Source organism: Wyeomyia smithii, chromosome 3, assembly GCF_029784165.1.
Source record: "Wyeomyia smithii strain HCP4-BCI-WySm-NY-G18 chromosome 3, ASM2978416v1, whole genome shotgun sequence".
Lineage (NCBI taxonomy): Eukaryota > Metazoa > Arthropoda > Insecta > Diptera > Culicidae > Wyeomyia > Wyeomyia smithii.
In genome coordinates, this window is record NC_073696.1 from 5,502,462 (window position 1) to 5,521,332 (window position 18,871).

The window sequence follows — 18,871 nt, forward strand, 5'->3', positions numbered from 1 at the left end:
GTAGATATGGGAAAATTCAAGATTTTTCGATTTTTTTACTTAAACGCCTCCTTATCGCATATAGCAAAAGTCTGCCTACTGATAGAGAAATCTAATTGATTGAAGATGTTGACTTGGACCCTATGCATATTGGAAAATATTGAGTTGTTCGGCCCAATTGACATTCGTGGTCACCAGGGTAGATATGGGAAAATTCAAGATTTTTCGATTTTTTTACTTAAACGCCTCCTTATCGCATATAGCAAAAGTCTGCCTACTGATAGAGAAATCTAATTGATTGAAGATGTTGACTTGGACCCTATGCATATTGGAAAATATTGAGTTGTTCGGCCCAATTGACATTCGTGGTCACCAGGGTAGATATGGGAAAATTCAAGATTTTTCGATTTTTCCCCATGTAAGCCTCCCCCTTATCGCATATAGCAAAAGTCTGCCTACTGATAGGGAAATCTAATCGATTGGAGATGTTGACTAGGACCCTAGGCATGTTGGAAAATATTGAGTTGTTCGGCCCAATTGACATTCGTGGTCACTAGGGTAGATATGGGAAAATTCAAGATTTTTCGATTTTTTTACTTAAACGCCTCCTTATCGCATATAGCAAAAGTCTGCCTACTGATAGAGAAATCTAATTGATTGAAGATGTTGACTTGGACCCTATGCATATTGGAAAATATTGAGTTGTTCGGCCCAATTGACATTCGTGGTCACCAGGGTAGATATGGGAAAATTCAAGATTTTTCGATTTTTCCCCATGTAAGCCTCCCCCTTATCGCATATAGCAAAAGTCTGCCTACTGATAGGGAAATCTAATCGATTGGAGATGTTGACTAGGACCCTAGGCATGTTGGAAAATATTGAGTTGTTCGGCCCAATTGACATTCGTGGTCACTAGGGTAGATATGGGAAAATTCAAGATTTTTCGATTTTTTTACTTAAACGCCTCCTTATCGCATATAGCAAAAGTCTGCCTACTGATAGAGAAATCTAATTGATTGAAGATGTTGACTTGGACCCTATGCATATTGGAAAATATTGAGTTGTTCGGCCCAATTGACATTCGTGGTCACCAGGGTAGATATGGGAAAATTCAAGATTTTTCGATTTTTTTACTTAAACGCCTCCTTATCGCATATAGCAAAAGTCTGCCTACTGATAGAGAAATCTAATTGATTGAAGATGTTGACTTGGACCCTATGCATATTGGAAAATATTGAGTTGTTCGGCCCAATTGACATTCGTGGTCACCAGGGTAGATATGGGAAAATTCAAGATTTTTCGATTTTTTTACTTAAACGCCTCCTTATCGCATATAGCAAAAGTCTGCCTACTGATAGACAAATCTGATTGATTGGAGATGTTGACTAGGACCCTAGGCATATTGGAAAATATTGAGTTGTTCGGCCCAATTGACATTCCTGGTCACCAGAGTAGATATGGGAAAATTCAAGATTTTTCGATTTTTCCCCATATAAGCCTCCCCCTTCTCGCATATAGCAAAAGTCCGCCTACTGATAGAGAAATCTAATCGATTGGAGATGTTGACTAGGATCCTAGACATGTTGGAAAATATTGAGTTGTTCGGCCCAATTGACATTCGTGGTCACCAGAGTAGACATGGGAAAATTCAAGATTTTTCGATTTTTCCCCATGTAAGCCTCCCCCTTATCGCATTTAGTAAAAGTCTGCCTACTGATAGGGAAATATAATCGATTGGAGATGTTGACTAGGACCCTAGGCATATTGAAAAATATTGACTTGTTCGGCCCAACTGGCATTCCTGGTCACCAGGGTAGACATGGGAAAATTCAAGATTTTTCGATTTTTCCCCATATAAGCCTCCTTATCGCATATAGCAAAAGTCTGCCTACTGATAGAGAAATCTAATCGATTGGAGATGTTGACTAGGATCCTAGGCATATTGGAAAATATTGAGTTGTTCGGCCCAATTGACATTCGTGGTCACCAGGGTAGATATGGGAAAATTCAAGATTTTTCGATTTTTCCCCATGTAAGCCTCCCCCTTATCGCATATAGCAAAAGTCTGCCTACTGATAGGGAAAACTAATCGATTGGAGATTTTGACTAGGATCCTAGGCATGTTGAAAAATATTGAGTTGTTCGGCCCAATTGACATTCGTGGTCACTAGGGTAGATATGGGAAAATTCAAGATTTTTCGATTTTTCCCCATATAAGCCTCCCCCTTATCGCATATAGCAAAAGTCTGCCTACTGATAGAGAAATCTAATCGATTAGAGATGTTGACTAGGACCCTAGGCATGTTGGAAAATATTGAGTTGTTCGGCCCAATTGACATTCGTGGTCACCAGGGTAGATATGGGAAAATTCAAGATTTTTCGATTTTTCCCCATGTAAGCCTCCCCCTTATCGCATATAGCAAAAGTCTGCCTACTGATAGGGAAATCTAATCGATTGGAGATTTTGACTAGGATCCTAGGCATGTTGAAAAATATTGAGTTGTTCGGCCCAATTGACATTCGTGGTCACTAGGGTAGATATGGGAAAATTCAAGATTTTTCGATTTTTCCCCATATAAGCCTCCTTATCGCATATCGCAAAAGTCTGCCTACTGATAGACAAATCTAATTGATTGGAGATGTTGACTAGGACCCTAGGCATATTGGAAAATATTGAGTTGTTCGGCCCAATTGACATTCCTGGTCACCAGAGTAGATATGGGAAAATTCAAGATTTTTCGATTTTTCCCCATATAAGCCTCCCCCTTCTCGCATATAGCAAAAGTCTGCCTACTGATAGGGAAATCTAATCGATTGGAGATGTTGACTAGGATCCTAGACATGTTGGAAAATATTGAGTTGTTCGGCCCAATTGACATTCGTGGTCACTAGGGTAGATATGGGAAAATTCAAGATTTTTCGATTTTTTTACTTAAACGCCTCCTTATCGCATATAGCAAAAGTCTGCCTACTGATAGGGAAATCTAATCGATTGGAGATGTTGACTAGGACCCTAGGCATATTGGAAAATATTGAGTTGTTCGGCCCAATTGACATTCGTGGTCAGCAGAGTAGACATGGGAAAATTCAAGATTTTTCGATTTTTCCCCATGTAAGCCTCCCCCTTATCGCATATCGCAAAAGTCTGCCTACTGATAGACAAATCTAATTGATTGGAGATGTTGACTAGGACCCTAGGCATATTGGAAAATATTGAGTTGTTCGGCCCAATTGACATTCCTGGTCACCAGAGTAGATATGGGAAAATTCAAGATTTTTCGATTTTTCCCCATATAAGCCTCCCCCTTCTCGCATATAGCAAAAGTCTGCCTACTGATAGGGAAATCTAATCGATTGGAGATCTTGACTAGGATCCTAGACATGTTGGAAAATATTGAGTTGTTCGGCCCAATTGACATTCGTGGTCACTAGGGTAGATATGGGAAAATTAAAGATTTTTCGATTTTTTTACTTAAACGCCTCCTTATCGCATATAGCAAAAGTCTGCCTACTGATAGGGAAATCTAATCGATTGGAGATGTTGACTAGGACCCTAGGCATATTGGAAAATATTGAGTTGTTCGGCCCAATTGACATTCGTGGTCACCAGAGTAGACATGGGAAAATTCAAGATTTTTCGATTTTTCCCCATGTAAGCCTCCCCCTTCTCGCATATAGCAAAAGTCTGCCTACTGATAGGGAAATCTAATCGATTGGAGATGTTGACTAGGATCCTAGACATGTTGGAAAATATTGAGTTGTTCGGCCCAATTGACATTCGTGGTCACTAGGGTAGATATGGGAAAATTAAAGATTTTTCGATTTTTTTACTTAAACGCCTCCTTATCGCATATAGCAAAAGTCTGCCTACTGATAGGGAAATCTAATCGATTGGAGATGTTGACTAGGACCCTAGGCATATTGGAAAATATTGAGTTGTTCGGCCCAATTGACATTCGTGGTCACTAGGGTAGATATGGGAAAATTCAAGATTTTTCGATTTTTTTACTTAAACGCCTCCTTATCGCATATAGCAAAAGTCTGCCTACTGATAGGGAAATCTAATCGATTGGAGATTTTGACTAGGATCCTAGGCATGTTGAAAAATATTGAGTTGTTCGGCCCAATTGACATTCGTGGTCACTAGGGTAGATATGGGAAAATTCAAGATTATTCGATTTTTCCCCATATAAGCATCCTTATCGCATATAGCAAAAGTCTGCCTACTGATAGACAAATCTAATTGATTGGAGATGTTGACTAGGACCCTAGGCATATTGGAAAATATTGAGTTGTTCGGCCCAATTGACATTCCTGGTCACCAGAGTAGATATGGGAAAATTCAAGATTTTTCGATTTTTCCCCATATAAGCCTCCCCCTTCTCGCATATAGCAAAAGTCTGCCTACTGATAGGGAAATCTAATCGATTGGAGATTTTGACTAGGATCCTAGGCATGTTGAAAAATATTGAGTTGTTCGGCCCAATTGACATTCGTGGTCACTAGGGTAGATATGGGAAAATTCAAGATTTTTCGATTTTTCCCCATATAAGCATCCTTATCGCATATAGCAAAAGTCTGCCTACTGATAGACAAATCTAATTGATTGGAGATGTTGACTAGGACCCTAGGCATATTGGAAAATATTGAGTTGTTCGGCCCAATTGACATTCCTGGTCACCAGAGTAGATATGGGAAAATTCAAGATTTTTCGATTTTTCCCCATATAAGCCTCCCCCTTCTCGCATATAGCAAAAGTCTGCCTACTGATAGGGAAATCTAATCGATTGGAGATGTTGACTAGGACCCTAGGCATATTGGAAAATATTGAGTTGTTCGGCCCAATTGACATTCGTGGTCACTAGGGTAGATATGGGAAAATTCAAGATTTTTCGATTTTTTTACTTAAACGCCTCCTTATCGCATATAGCAAAAGTCTGCCTACTGATAGAGAAATCTAATTGATTGAAGATGTTGACTTGGACCCTATGCATATTGGAAAATATTGAGTTGTTCGGCCCAATTGACATTCGTGGTCACCAGGGTAGATATGGGAAAATTCAAGATTTTTCGATTTTTCCCCATGTAAGCCTCCCCCTTCTCGCATATAGCAAAAGTCCGCCTACTGATAGAGAAATCTAATCGATTGGAGATGTTGACTAGGATCCTAGACATGTTGGAAAATATTGAGTTGTTCGGCCCAATTGACATTCGTGGTCACCAGAGTAGATATGGGAAAATTCAAGATTTTTCGATTTTTCCCCATATAAGCCTCCCCCTTCTCGCATATAGCAAAAGTCTGCCTACTGATAGGGAAATCTAATCGATTGGAGATTTTGACTAGGATCCTAGGCATGTTGAAAAATATTGAGTTGTTCGGCCCAATTGACATTCGTGGTCACTAGGGTAGATATGGGAAAATTCAAGATTTTTCGATTTTTCCCCATATAAGCATCCTTATCGCATATAGCAAAAGTCTGCCTACTGATAGACAAATCTAATTGATTGGAGATGTTGACTAGGACCCTAGGCATATTGGAAAATATTGAGTTGTTCGGCCCAATTGACATTCCTGGTCACCAGAGTAGATATGGGAAAATTCAAGATTTTTCGATTTTTCCCCATATAAGCCTCCCCCTTCTCGCATATAGCAAAAGTCTGCCTACTGATAGGGAAATCTAATCGATTGGAGATTTTGACTAGGATCCTAGGCATGTTGAAAAATATTGAGTTGTTCGGCCCAATTGACATTCGTGGTCACTAGGGTAGATATGGGAAAATTCAAGATTTTTCGATTTTTCCCCATATAAGCATCCTTATCGCATATAGCAAAAGTCTGCCTACTGATAGACAAATCTAATTGATTGGAGATGTTGACTAGGACCCTAGGCATATTGGAAAATATTGAGTTGTTCGGCCCAATTGACATTCCTGGTCACCAGAGTAGATATGGGAAAATTCAAGATTTTTCGATTTTTCCCCATATAAGCCTCCCCCTTCTCGCATATAGCAAAAGTCTGCCTACTGATAGGGAAATCTAATCGATTGGAGATGTTGACTAGGACCCTAGGCATATTGGAAAATATTGAGTTGTTCGGCCCAATTGACATTCGTGGTCACTAGGGTAGATATGGGAAAATTCAAGATTTTTCGATTTTTTTACTTAAACGCCTCCTTATCGCATATAGCAAAAGTCTGCCTACTGATAGACAAATCTAATTGATTGGAGATGTTGACTAGGACCCTAGGCATATTGGAAAATATTGAGTTGTTCGGCCCAATTGACATTCCTGGTCACCAGAGTAGATATGGGAAAATTCAAGATTTTTCGATTTTTCCCCATATAAGCCTCCCCCTTCTCGCATATAGCAAAAGTCTGCCTACTGATAGGGAAATCTAATCGATTGGAGATGTTGACTAGGACCCTAGGCATATTGGAAAATATTGAGTTGTTCGGCCCAATTGACATTCGTGGTCACTAGGGTAGATATGGGAAAATTCAAGATTTTTCGATTTTTTTACTTAAACGCCTCCTTATCGCATATAGCAAAAGTCTGCCTACTGATAGAGAAATCTAATTGATTGAAGATGTTGACTTGGACCCTATGCATATTGGAAAATATTGAGTTGTTCGGCCCAATTGACATTCCTGGTCACCAGAGTAGATATGGGAAAATTCAAGATTTTTCGATTTTTCCCCATATAAGCCTCCCCCTTCTCGCATATAGCAAAAGTCTGCCTACTGATAGGGAAATCTAATCGATTGGAGATGTTGACTAGGATCCTAGACATGTTGGAAAATATTGAGTTGTTCGGCCCAATTGACATTCGTGGTCACTAGGGTAGATATGGGAAAATTCAAGATTTTTCGATTTTTTTACTTAAACGCCTCCTTATCGCATATAGCAAAAGTCTGCCTACTGATAGGGAAATATAATCGATTGGAGATGTTGACTAGGATCCTAGACATGTTGGAAAATATTGAGTTGTTCGGCCCAATTGACATTCGTGGTCACCAGAGTAGATATGGGAAAATTCAAGATTTTTCGATTTTTTTACTTAAACGCCTCCTTATCGCATATAGCAAAAGTCTGCCTACTGATAGGGAAATCTAATCGATTGGAGATTTTGACTAGGATCCTAGGCATGTTGAAAAATATTGAGTTGTTCGGCCCAATTGACATTCGTGGTCACTAGGGTAGATATGGGAAAATTCAAGATTTTTCGATTTTTCCCCATATAAGCATCCTTATCGCATATAGCAAAAGTCTGCCTACTGATAGACAAATCTAATTGATTGGAGATGTTGACTAGGACCCTAGGCATATTGGAAAATATTGAGTTGTTCGGCCCAATTGACATTCCTGGTCACCAGAGTAGATATGGGAAAATTCAAGATTTTTCGATTTTTCCCCATATAAGCCTCCCCCTTCTCGCATATAGCAAAAGTCTGCCTACTGATAGGGAAATCTAATTGATTGGAGATGTTGACTAGGACCCTAGGCATATTGGAAAATATTGAGTTGTTCGGCCCAATTGACATTCGTGGTCACTAGGGTAGATATGGGAAAATTCAAGATTTTTCGATTTTTCCCCATATAAGCATCCTTATCGCATATAGCAAAAGTCTGCCTACTGATAGGGAAATCTAATCGATTGGAGATGTTGACTAGGATCCTAGACATGTTGGAAAATATTGAGTTGTTCGGCCCAATTGACATTCGTGGTCACTAGGGTAGATATGGGAAAATTAAAGATTTTTCGATTTTTTTACTTAAACGCCTCCTTATCGCATATAGCAAAAGTCTGCCTACTGATAGGGAAATCTAATCGATTGGAGATGTTGACTAGGACCCTAGGCATATTGGAAAATATTGAGTTGTTCGGCCCAATTGACATTCGTGGTCACTAGGGTAGATATGGGAAAATTCAAGATTTTTCGATTTTTTTACTTAAACGCCTCCTTATCGCATATAGCAAAAGTCTGCCTACTGATAGGGAAATCTAATCGATTGGAGATTTTGACTAGGATCCTAGGCATGTTGAAAAATATTGAGTTGTTCGGCCCAATTGACATTCGTGGTCACTAGGGTAGATATGGGAAAATTCAAGATTATTCGATTTTTCCCCATATAAGCATCCTTATCGCATATAGCAAAAGTCTGCCTACTGATAGACAAATCTAATTGATTGGAGATGTTGACTAGGACCCTAGGCATATTGGAAAATATTGAGTTGTTCGGCCCAATTGACATTCCTGGTCACCAGAGTAGATATGGGAAAATTCAAGATTTTTCGATTTTTCCCCATATAAGCCTCCCCCTTCTCGCATATAGCAAAAGTCTGCCTACTGATAGGGAAATCTAATCGATTGGAGATGTTGACTAGGACCCTAGGCATATTGGAAAATATTGAGTTGTTCGGCCCAATTGACATTCGTGGTCACTAGGGTAGATATGGGAAAATTCAAGATTTTTCGATTTTTTTACTTAAACGCCTCCTTATCGCATATAGCAAAAGTCTGCCTACTGATAGGGAAATCTAATCGATTGGAGATGTTGACTAGGACCCTAGGCATATTGGAAAATATTGAGTTGTTCGGCCCAATTGACATTCGTGGTCACTAGGGTAGATATGGGAAAATTCAAGATTTTTCGATTTTTTTACTTAAACGCCTCCTTATCGCATATAGCAAAAGTCTGCCTACTGATAGGGAAATCTAATCGATTGGAGATTTTGACTAGGATCCTAGGCATGTTGAAAAATATTGAGTTGTTCGGCCCAATTGACATTCGTGGTCACTAGGGTAGATATGGGAAAATTCAAGATTATTCGATTTTTCCCCATATAAGCATCCTTATCGCATATAGCAAAAGTCTGCCTACTGATAGACAAATCTAATTGATTGGAGATGTTGACTAGGACCCTAGGCATATTGGAAAATATTGAGTTGTTCGGCCCAATTGACATTCCTGGTCACCAGAGTAGATATGGGAAAATTCAAGATTTTTCGATTTTTCCCCATATAAGCCTCCCCCTTCTCGCATATAGCAAAAGTCTGCCTACTGATAGGGAAATCTAATCGATTGGAGATTTTGACTAGGATCCTAGGCATGTTGAAAAATATTGAGTTGTTCGGCCCAATTGACATTCGTGGTCACTAGGGTAGATATGGGAAAATTCAAGATTTTTCGATTTTTTTACTTAAACGCCTCCTTATCGCATATAGCAAAAGTCTGCCTACTGATAGGGAAATATAATCGATTGGAGATGTTGACTAGGATCCTAGACATGTTGGAAAATATTGAGTTGTTCGGCCCAATTGACATTCGTGGTCACCAGAGTAGATATGGGAAAATTCAAGATTTTTCGATTTTTTTACTTAAACGCCTCCTTATCGCATATAGCAAAAGTCTGCCTACTGATAGGGAAATCTAATCGATTGGAGATTTTGACTAGGATCCTAGGCATGTTGAAAAATATTGAGTTGTTCGGCCCAATTGACATTCGTGGTCACTAGGGTAGATATGGGAAAATTCAAGATTTTTCGATTTTTCCCCATATAAGCATCCTTATCGCATATAGCAAAAGTCTGCCTACTGATAGACAAATCTAATTGATTGGAGATGTTGACTAGGACCCTAGGCATATTGGAAAATATTGAGTTGTTCGGCCCAATTGACATTCCTGGTCACCAGAGTAGATATGGGAAAATTCAAGATTTTTCGATTTTTCCCCATATAAGCCTCCCCCTTCTCGCATATAGCAAAAGTCTGCCTACTGATAGGGAAATCTAATTGATTGGAGATGTTGACTAGGACCCTAGGCATATTGGAAAATATTGAGTTGTTCGGCCCAATTGACATTCGTGGTCACTAGGGTAGATATGGGAAAATTCAAGATTTTTCGATTTTTCCCCATATAAGCATCCTTATCGCATATAGCAAAAGTCTGCCTACTGATAGACAAATCTAATTGATTGGAGATGTTGACTAGGACCCTAGGCATATTGGAAAATATTGAGTTGTTCGGCCCAATTGACATTCGTGGTCACTAGGGTAGATATGGGAAAATTCAAGATTTTTCGATTTTTCCCCATGTAAGCCTCCCCCTTATCGCATATAGCAAAAGTCTGCCTACTGATAGGGAAAACTAATCGATTGGAGATTTTGACTAGGATCCTAGGCATGTTGAAAAATATTGAGTTGTTCGGCCCAATTGACATTCGTGGTCACTAGGGTAGATATGGGAAAATTCAAGATTTTTCGATTTTTCCCCATATAAGCCTCCCCCTTATCGCATATAGCAAAAGTCTGCCTACTGATAGAGAAATCTAATCGATTAGAGATGTTGACTAGGACCCTAGGCATGTTGGAAAATATTGAGTTGTTCGGCCCAATTGACATTCGTGGTCACCAGGGTAGATATGGGAAAATTCAAGATTTTTCGATTTTTCCCCATGTAAGCCTCCCCCTTATCGCATATAGCAAAAGTCTGCCTACTGATAGGGAAATCTAATCGATTGGAGATTTTGACTAGGATCCTAGGCATGTTGAAAAATATTGAGTTGTTCGGCCCAATTGACATTCGTGGTCACTAGGGTAGATATGGGAAAATTCAAGATTTTTCGATTTTTCCCCATATAAGCCTCCTTATCGCATATCGCAAAAGTCTGCCTACTGATAGACAAATCTAATTGATTGGAGATGTTGACTAGGACCCTAGGCATATTGGAAAATATTGAGTTGTTCGGCCCAATTGACATTCCTGGTCACCAGAGTAGATATGGGAAAATTCAAGATTTTTCGATTTTTCCCCATATAAGCCTCCCCCTTCTCGCATATAGCAAAAGTCTGCCTACTGATAGGGAAATCTAATCGATTGGAGATGTTGACTAGGATCCTAGACATGTTGGAAAATATTGAGTTGTTCGGCCCAATTGACATTCGTGGTCACTAGGGTAGATATGGGAAAATTCAAGATTTTTCGATTTTTTTACTTAAACGCCTCCTTATCGCATATAGCAAAAGTCTGCCTACTGATAGGGAAATCTAATCGATTGGAGATGTTGACTAGGACCCTAGGCATATTTGAAAATATTGAGTTGTTCGGCCCAATTGACATTCGTGGTCACTAGGGTAGATATGGGAAAATTCAAGATTTTTCGATTTTTTTACTTAAACGCCTCCTTATCGCATATAGCAAAAGTCTGCCTACTGATAGGGAAATCTAATCGATTGGAGATGTTGACTAGGACCCTAGGCATATTGGAAAATATTGAGTTGTTCGGCCCAATTGACATTCGTGGTCACCAGAGTAGACATGGGAAAATTCAAGATTTTTCGATTTTTCCCCATGTAAGCCTCCCCCTTCTCGCATATAGCAAAAGTCTGCCTACTGATAGGGAAATCTAATCGATTGGAGATGTTGACTAGGATCCTAGACATGTTGGAAAATATTGAGTTGTTCGGCCCAATTGACATTCGTGGTCACTAGGGTAGATATGGGAAAATTCAAGATTTTTCGATTTTTTTACTTAAACGCCTCCTTATCGCATATAGCAAAAGTCTGCCTACTGATAGGGAAATCTAATCGATTGGAGATGTTGACTAGGACCCTAGGCATATTTGAAAATATTGAGTTGTTCGGCCCAATTGACATTCGTGGTCACTAGGGTAGATATGGGAAAATTCAAGATTTTTCGATTTTTTTACTTAAACGCCTCCTTATCGCATATAGCAAAAGTCTGCCTACTGATAGACAAATCTAATTGATTGGAGATGTTGACTAGGACCCTAGGCATATTGGAAAATATTGAGTTGTTCGGCCCAATTGACATTCCTGGTCACCAGAGTAGATATGGGAAAATTCAAGATTTTTCGATTTTTCCCCATATAAGCCTCCCCCTTATCGCATTTAATAAAAGTCTGCCTACTGAAAGGGAAATATAATCGATTGGAGATGTTGACTAGGACCCTAGGCATATTGAAAAATATTGACTTGTTCGGCCCAACTGGCATTCCTGGTCACCAGGGTAGACATGGGAAAATTCAAGATTTTTCGATTTTTCCCCATATAAGCCTCCTTATCGCATATAGCAAAAGTCTGCCTACTGATAGGGAAATCTAATCGATTGGAGATTTTGACTAGGATCCTAGGCATGTTGAAAAATATTGAGTTGTTCGGCCCAATTGACATTCGTGGTCACCAGGGTAGATATGGGAAAATTCAAGATTTTTCGATTTTTCCCCATATAAGCCTCCTTATCGCATATAGCAAAAGTCTGCCTACTGAAATTGACATTCGTGGTCACCAGGGAAAATACACCCGAAACTGCGACTCCGTCGGTTGACTAGATAACGCAGTCCTAGTAAAGGAGCATGTTAAAATCAATATACTACATACATCAATCATGAATTGAATACGAACCGGAAAAACCGGCAATGTTCTAGCCGACGAAATAAGTACGACGATTTGGATTCTGCTGGATAAGCTAGAACCCCGCCACTTCGGCATCATTGCGCTCCAAGAGCTTTGTCGAAAAGGAAGGACGGTACGAAATCATTTGAAATGGTTTATATTATCGAAATAGGGACATCATCGTCAAAATATTTATTTCGAAGTATCGTTGCTTTTAATATGTTGGTATTTAGATGCCTAACGTCAATTATTATGTAATGAGACAAGAATAACATAATTTTAGTAGGTTCAGGTTTCGAGGCATGGAAACTGGAAATGCTCTCATTCATGGATCTCATGATTCTGACAGATATTCGGGAACATATTTGTAATAAGTTTCTCTTTTGTCGATATCACTATGACTATTTGGGCAGATAGTGCTCCCGAGAAAGCTCACCGAGCAAGAGACCGTGGATCTTGGATCACCGGGTCGGCTTGCTGCGGGGTAATCGGAGGGACTACGCGCGAAAAGTTGTGCAAAAAACTATTGGATTCCTGAAGGTTTCTTTTGACCTTAAATGGAAAAACTGTTCATTCAATCTTTACTTTGTTTAATTACGTATCTAAGGTGGTGCGTGTGTGTGTGTGTGGGGGGGGGGGGGGGTGGCGCTAGCGGATCACTCTTCTTCTCACGGTACGTACCGGCTACTTCGAAGGGTTCTGGTTCTGCTGGGCTGCGTTGCTGTTGCTGCGATGCTGCGTTGCTGGTTGCGGGGGAGGGGGAAAACTCGTTGCTGTTTTACGCTGCTCTAGTATGATGACCAAAATCGCAATGGCGGATGCGTGGTTTGGCGGGGAAGCAGGTTCTTCAGCGTCTTCCTCCTTTGACTCAATCGATGGGCCACGGACGAGACCGTATTGGCGCCACCGAGAAGGGTCCTCCTTTACTATCAGGGCCAGTTGTCCGAGGATTCCGCGGGCTCGTCGCTGCCCGGAACTCCTTTACGGTTAGACGTAGGCGGATTTCACCACCTAGGCCGACTCGTGTGAAGTGAGCGAACGACGAACGAATAAAATATTCGTTTTGGTGAAAAAACAGAAAAAAAGGTTCTACTCGGACATAAACTATTAGCACGTCATAGCTAAAGTGGGGTGGTATTCTTTACCTGAATGCACTCTTTCTTTGGCTGATATTCGGTACTCACTTAGCTTTTTTATATTTTTTTCTAAATCTCTACTCACTTGCTTCTTACACGAACGCTGCGGTACTTCTGATCGTTTGGCGGTTTTTCAACTCTTGATTTCCCTCCTTTCACCACCCACCATTTTCTTCCTTTTTCCTGTTACTTTTTGATTGCCCGGCGTCACTCTTTTTTTCAGGGTCGGCAAAATGCGCTCAAGGAGGCTTACCTTCCAATGTAGCTTCAGTTCGGTCACAACCTAACATCGAAAAGCTTAGCTTAGCTTGACTGACTGCACATATCAATGGTTGCACTCCGTGATTGATCCGAATCAGTAAAATTGCACAGTGAATCAACTGAATGGGGCTGGGAGTCACCGACCATTCTCATTGTACAAGTTTTAGTGACTCAATACTTTAACGGATCAATAACAACGCCGGCCACGTCTTCGCAATCAGGTAGGAAGAGGGTAGGGATGTAAGTGTGACCCTTGCTATTTGGAGACCGTGTTTATCTCTGCATCTCCACAAAGGTCACGGGAAGGAGGTGTTGTTAGTTGGGAAGGGTAAGTTGGATCAGGATTCACCTTGATAAGTGATGCGATCATACATTCACTCGTCGCTTTTGAAATATTACCGATTTATTCTCCGTTCGGTCGGCTGATTAGAAATGCAAATTTGGTTTATTTATATTTGATAGCGGTTTAAACTAGCAGACATTAGTAATGCTGTAGGGACCTGTAGCCGGCCCTGGTCGATCCCTAATCAGCGTGCAGCTTAAGCGCCACTCCGTTAGGAGACTGCACGCCACGCTATGTTTGCCCGGTAAGACTCCCCTACGGGTCAGTCAAAGTTGCCATAAAGAGAAGGAATCAGGATCGGACCAGATAGGCTAATAAATTTAAGGCTCCAAAAGCGGGTAGAAAACCCTTCTATCAGCCGGCAGAAATTTTCAACACCTACGTAAACGCATAGAAAGCTTGCGGTAAGGAATCACCCATACCTTGATGATATCATCACAAGCAAAGTCGCTATTTGCCGCTAGACGGCGCAAACATCTCGAACAATGAGCTTTGCTCGGCATTCAAATTCCGCCACGCGGAAGACACAACGAACCGAACTACACGAATACGAATGACGTGAACATATTAGAACGTACTAAATCCTTCCAGTAAACACATTACATCATTTGTTTAACTAATCAAACCGATTATTGGAGACAACAAAGGACAGGTTTTTTTTATATTACTAGCATGCTTTCATGTGTGTTGTATTGGTATAGAGCAAGATTGCGCCAAATCACCGATGGTCGAATATCGACCATTTTTGATTTGAATGAAACTTTGCACCAGAGCTGCGAAAAGTCAATATCATACTACTGATATTACGCCAAAATGATGCAACACCAGAATCAGCCAACTACGATGCATGGTTCATTACAAAAGAGTTTGCGTTGTTTCGATGATTCTCTTAGCGTCAACTCTCAATCTCATTTTTTCTTGCTATCTCTCTCCATCATTCGGGTATGGCTGTACTGAGATTGAACCAGCAGAAATATCAAGTTCATTTTGACAGCATGATGTTATGAGGATAGCAAACATAAAATCAATGATTTTTCTTCAATTGATATGTATGATATTGATATATGGTCGGCGTGCGATCACACTGAACTAAGCACCGTTTTCTCAGATGAGTTATTGACACCCAGTGGATATGAGAAGTAATAATCTATCTATTATGAAGTAACGAAATCGTTTGAGCATTTGATAACGATATTATAACAAAAATTCTCTGTAGCAGCTTGACTACACAGCAATTGCGGCGGTTAATGTTTTTCGACGCTTGGTTCGGTTTGGCTGCACGCCGACTAAAAGCATTGACAATAAACTACTATTACTTCGTTTTGTAACTGAGCGTATTTTAGTTTGGTACATTTTGAATCTGTATGATCGTTCATTTTTATTCTCAGTAGAGAATATGCTTTTTCATAGCACGCCGACTAAAAGCATTGTCAATAAACAACTATTAAGACTCGAATACACACACGGCGTAATGACGTCTTCTCCATACGAATTAAAAGGCGTAAACGCGCCTTCCGTTGGGACGCCTTTCAACCAGAACCTTCTAGCTTTGCCTTCTTGTGAAGAAAGTAGTCGTTCGCCGCCTTCGGCTGCGCACTTGACTGCCTTCTGTGTAGACGCATCGTGCCTTCCACACGGTCTTGTGTCGCCTTCTTTTGGCGAAGGCGTCAGGAAGGCGTTGTCACGCCGTGTGTGTATTAAGGCCTCTACTTCGTTTTGTAACTGAGCGTATTTAAGTTTGGTACATTTTGAATCTGTATGATCATTCATTTTTATTCTCAGTAGGGAATATGCTTTTTCATAACACCAATTGTAATAAAAAAATTCTATTAATTTTTTCAAATGATCTCATATCTGAAAAAAAATATTGCATTTTTATTTGCTCTTTGACAGCATGAGTTTATGAATTTGACTCTTGATTATCGTGCTTGTTGTAGCTTAAACTAAAAACAGTGTTAGTTCGCGGCAAAAAATGAATCACGGGTGGCAAAACAGAAAACTTTTAAATATGTATGGGTATGTATATTTATATACAGATCCTGTTAAATTTTGGCACGGTTAAACTTTGAAACTGTTCAATTTCGGTTCGGAACGGTTTTGCTTTTCTCCTAGTTTTCATTCATATTTTTTATTAACGAAGAGGATGGCCAGAGTTAATTGACTGGTTTCGGATATATGGTCGGAATATGTTTCAGTGACATGGTAACGATGATCAAAGCAGTGCTTAGAAGTGCTTAAAATCCTACCATGCCTCTCATTGTAAAATGTAAAAATGCGGACTTGTTCCGGTTGTGTTCCGAATACTCGGGGTTGTTGTACCAAAGCCCATTATGCGACACCTATAACGTCTGATTTGAAATTATAAACCTAGTTCATTGGTGGCCATATCTTGAGCTGGGGTCGTCACGGACCGCTTAAAAAGTAAAAAAAAATATATTAGTTTTTGGCATGATGAAGAATTTGGGCGTTCTCCGGAACCGGTTGACCGATTCGGGCCATTCACCTTGGCAATGTAAGGACTATAATACTTTTCTTTTCGGTTTCTGTTGTTGAGTTTTAATCGATTAATAGAGAGAAGGAAAACTGGAAAATATGCTCGCACATTGGCTTTCGTTTTTTTAGGCAAATGTGTAAATGTATATATATATATATATATATATATATATATATATATATATATATATATATATATATATATATATATATATATATATATATATATATATATATATATATATATATATATATATATATATATATATTTATATATATATATATATATATATATATATATATATATATATATATATATATATATATATATATATATATATATATATATATATATATATATATATACGCTCGGGAAAAGTTCAGTTCAGGTTTTTTTGAGAATTTGAAAACAAACAAGAATAATTTATTTTAGCTAACGATTTTTTTGTTACTTTCTTAATAAGTTCGACATGTAAATTTTAATTTTGTTGATCAACATTTTCAACATCCTTCCAATTATATAATGATGAAACAGCCTGCTGAAACAAATCTTTATTCAGTTTTATTAGCAAAATATTAGCTAAAGTACCCTCCGCAAGTCCCGTCCTTGAATTAAATTAAATTGATCCCATACATTGTAGGAATGATTCTGTCGTGACTCCAATCCAATGGACTGCATTTGTTGAAGGAAATTTGATTCGTTTGGATATTGATCCGTATCGAGAGATCCTCCGAACATAGCTGTGAAATAATCGTCGAACTCATCTATGCATCCCAATTCTGATGACGTATCGTTAGCGGCGTTAAGAGACGATGGTGATTCTAAGTCGTGGATACGTTTCCACGTATCTATGATGAATCCCTGAATAATACATAATTAATGATACATACTTTGAAACTTTGAAACAACGTTCTTTTATTTAATTTTCAACTATTTCTCTAAATTTATTAATTTTTATTGAATACTTCCTACTTTCATATACACGCATGTAGACAATATGAGTTACCTGAATTTCCTCTTTTTCTTCAGCAGTAAACACTGTCGATCCTCGATAGTTGAACCGAGGGTCAAGAAACAAAGCCATTTTAAAGGCTCGTGATTCACGAAGAGTAGCTAACCGTTTATTTAAAGATGTCAGTATACTAGCAACAAAAGGATTGTTTTTAACCTTTTTTATTTCGCTAGTAGCCATCAACCAAGCCATATAGAAGTCAGACAACGAAACGTGCGTTTCTTGCATTTTTTGGTACATATGCATAACGGACGGAACGCATCGTGATAGGAGTTTATGAAATCCCAGTGGCTGGATATATCTTTAAATAAATGGATAAATAAATAAATGAATCAATGAAAAATGGATGAATAAACAAACAAAAAATTAAAGAAATAATGGATGAAGAATTGAGAATAAATAAATAAATAAACAAATAAATAAAAAAATAAATAAATCAATAAATCAATATAAAATAAATAAATTAATTAATTAATAATTAATAAATCAATAAATAAATAGATAAGGAAAATAAATAAATAAGAAAAATAAATAAATAAATAAATAAATAAATAAATAAATAAATAAATGAACAAATAAATAAATAAATAAATAAATAAATAAATTAATTAATTAATTAATTAATTAATAAATTAATAAATTAAAAAATAATAAATAAATAAAAGAATAAATAAATAAAAAAATAAATATATTAATAAATAAATAAATAAATAAATTGATAAATTAATAAATAAAAAAATAAAAAAATAAAGTAATAAATAAACAAATAAATAAATAAATAAATAAATAAATAAATAAATAAATAAATAAATAACTAAATATATAAATAAATAAATAAATGAATAACGAAATATATAAATTGTTAAACTAATATATTATTAAATAAATAAATAAATAAAATGAATAAATAAATCAATCAATTAATCAATGAATCAAATGATCAATAAATAAATAAACAATTGAATACTATAAATTCATATATAAATATATTACTCAATGGATTAATGAATACATCTATTTATACGTACCTAGTTCAGTAAACTGGCTAGCGAGTTGCTCAAAAACTTTTCTTTGAGTTTTAAAGGATTCCATCATTTTAAAAATCCCACACCAGCGAGTCTGACTCCATACTGGTGGCAGAGACGCACCATGATGGTCGAAATTTGTTTTGTATTTTACGTTTTTACATTTTTTCGCTATGTTGGTAAAATTTTTCACGCTTTCAT

At 38.0% G+C, this 18,871-nt stretch overlaps 1 pseudogene; it reads right to left on the reverse strand.

Moving 5' to 3' along the window:
• Window positions 1-13,083: 13,083 nt before the first annotated feature.
• Window positions 13,084-17,873, reverse strand: LOC129726376 (uncharacterized; annotated as a pseudogene).
• Between the last annotated feature and the right edge of the window lie 998 nt (window positions 17,874-18,871).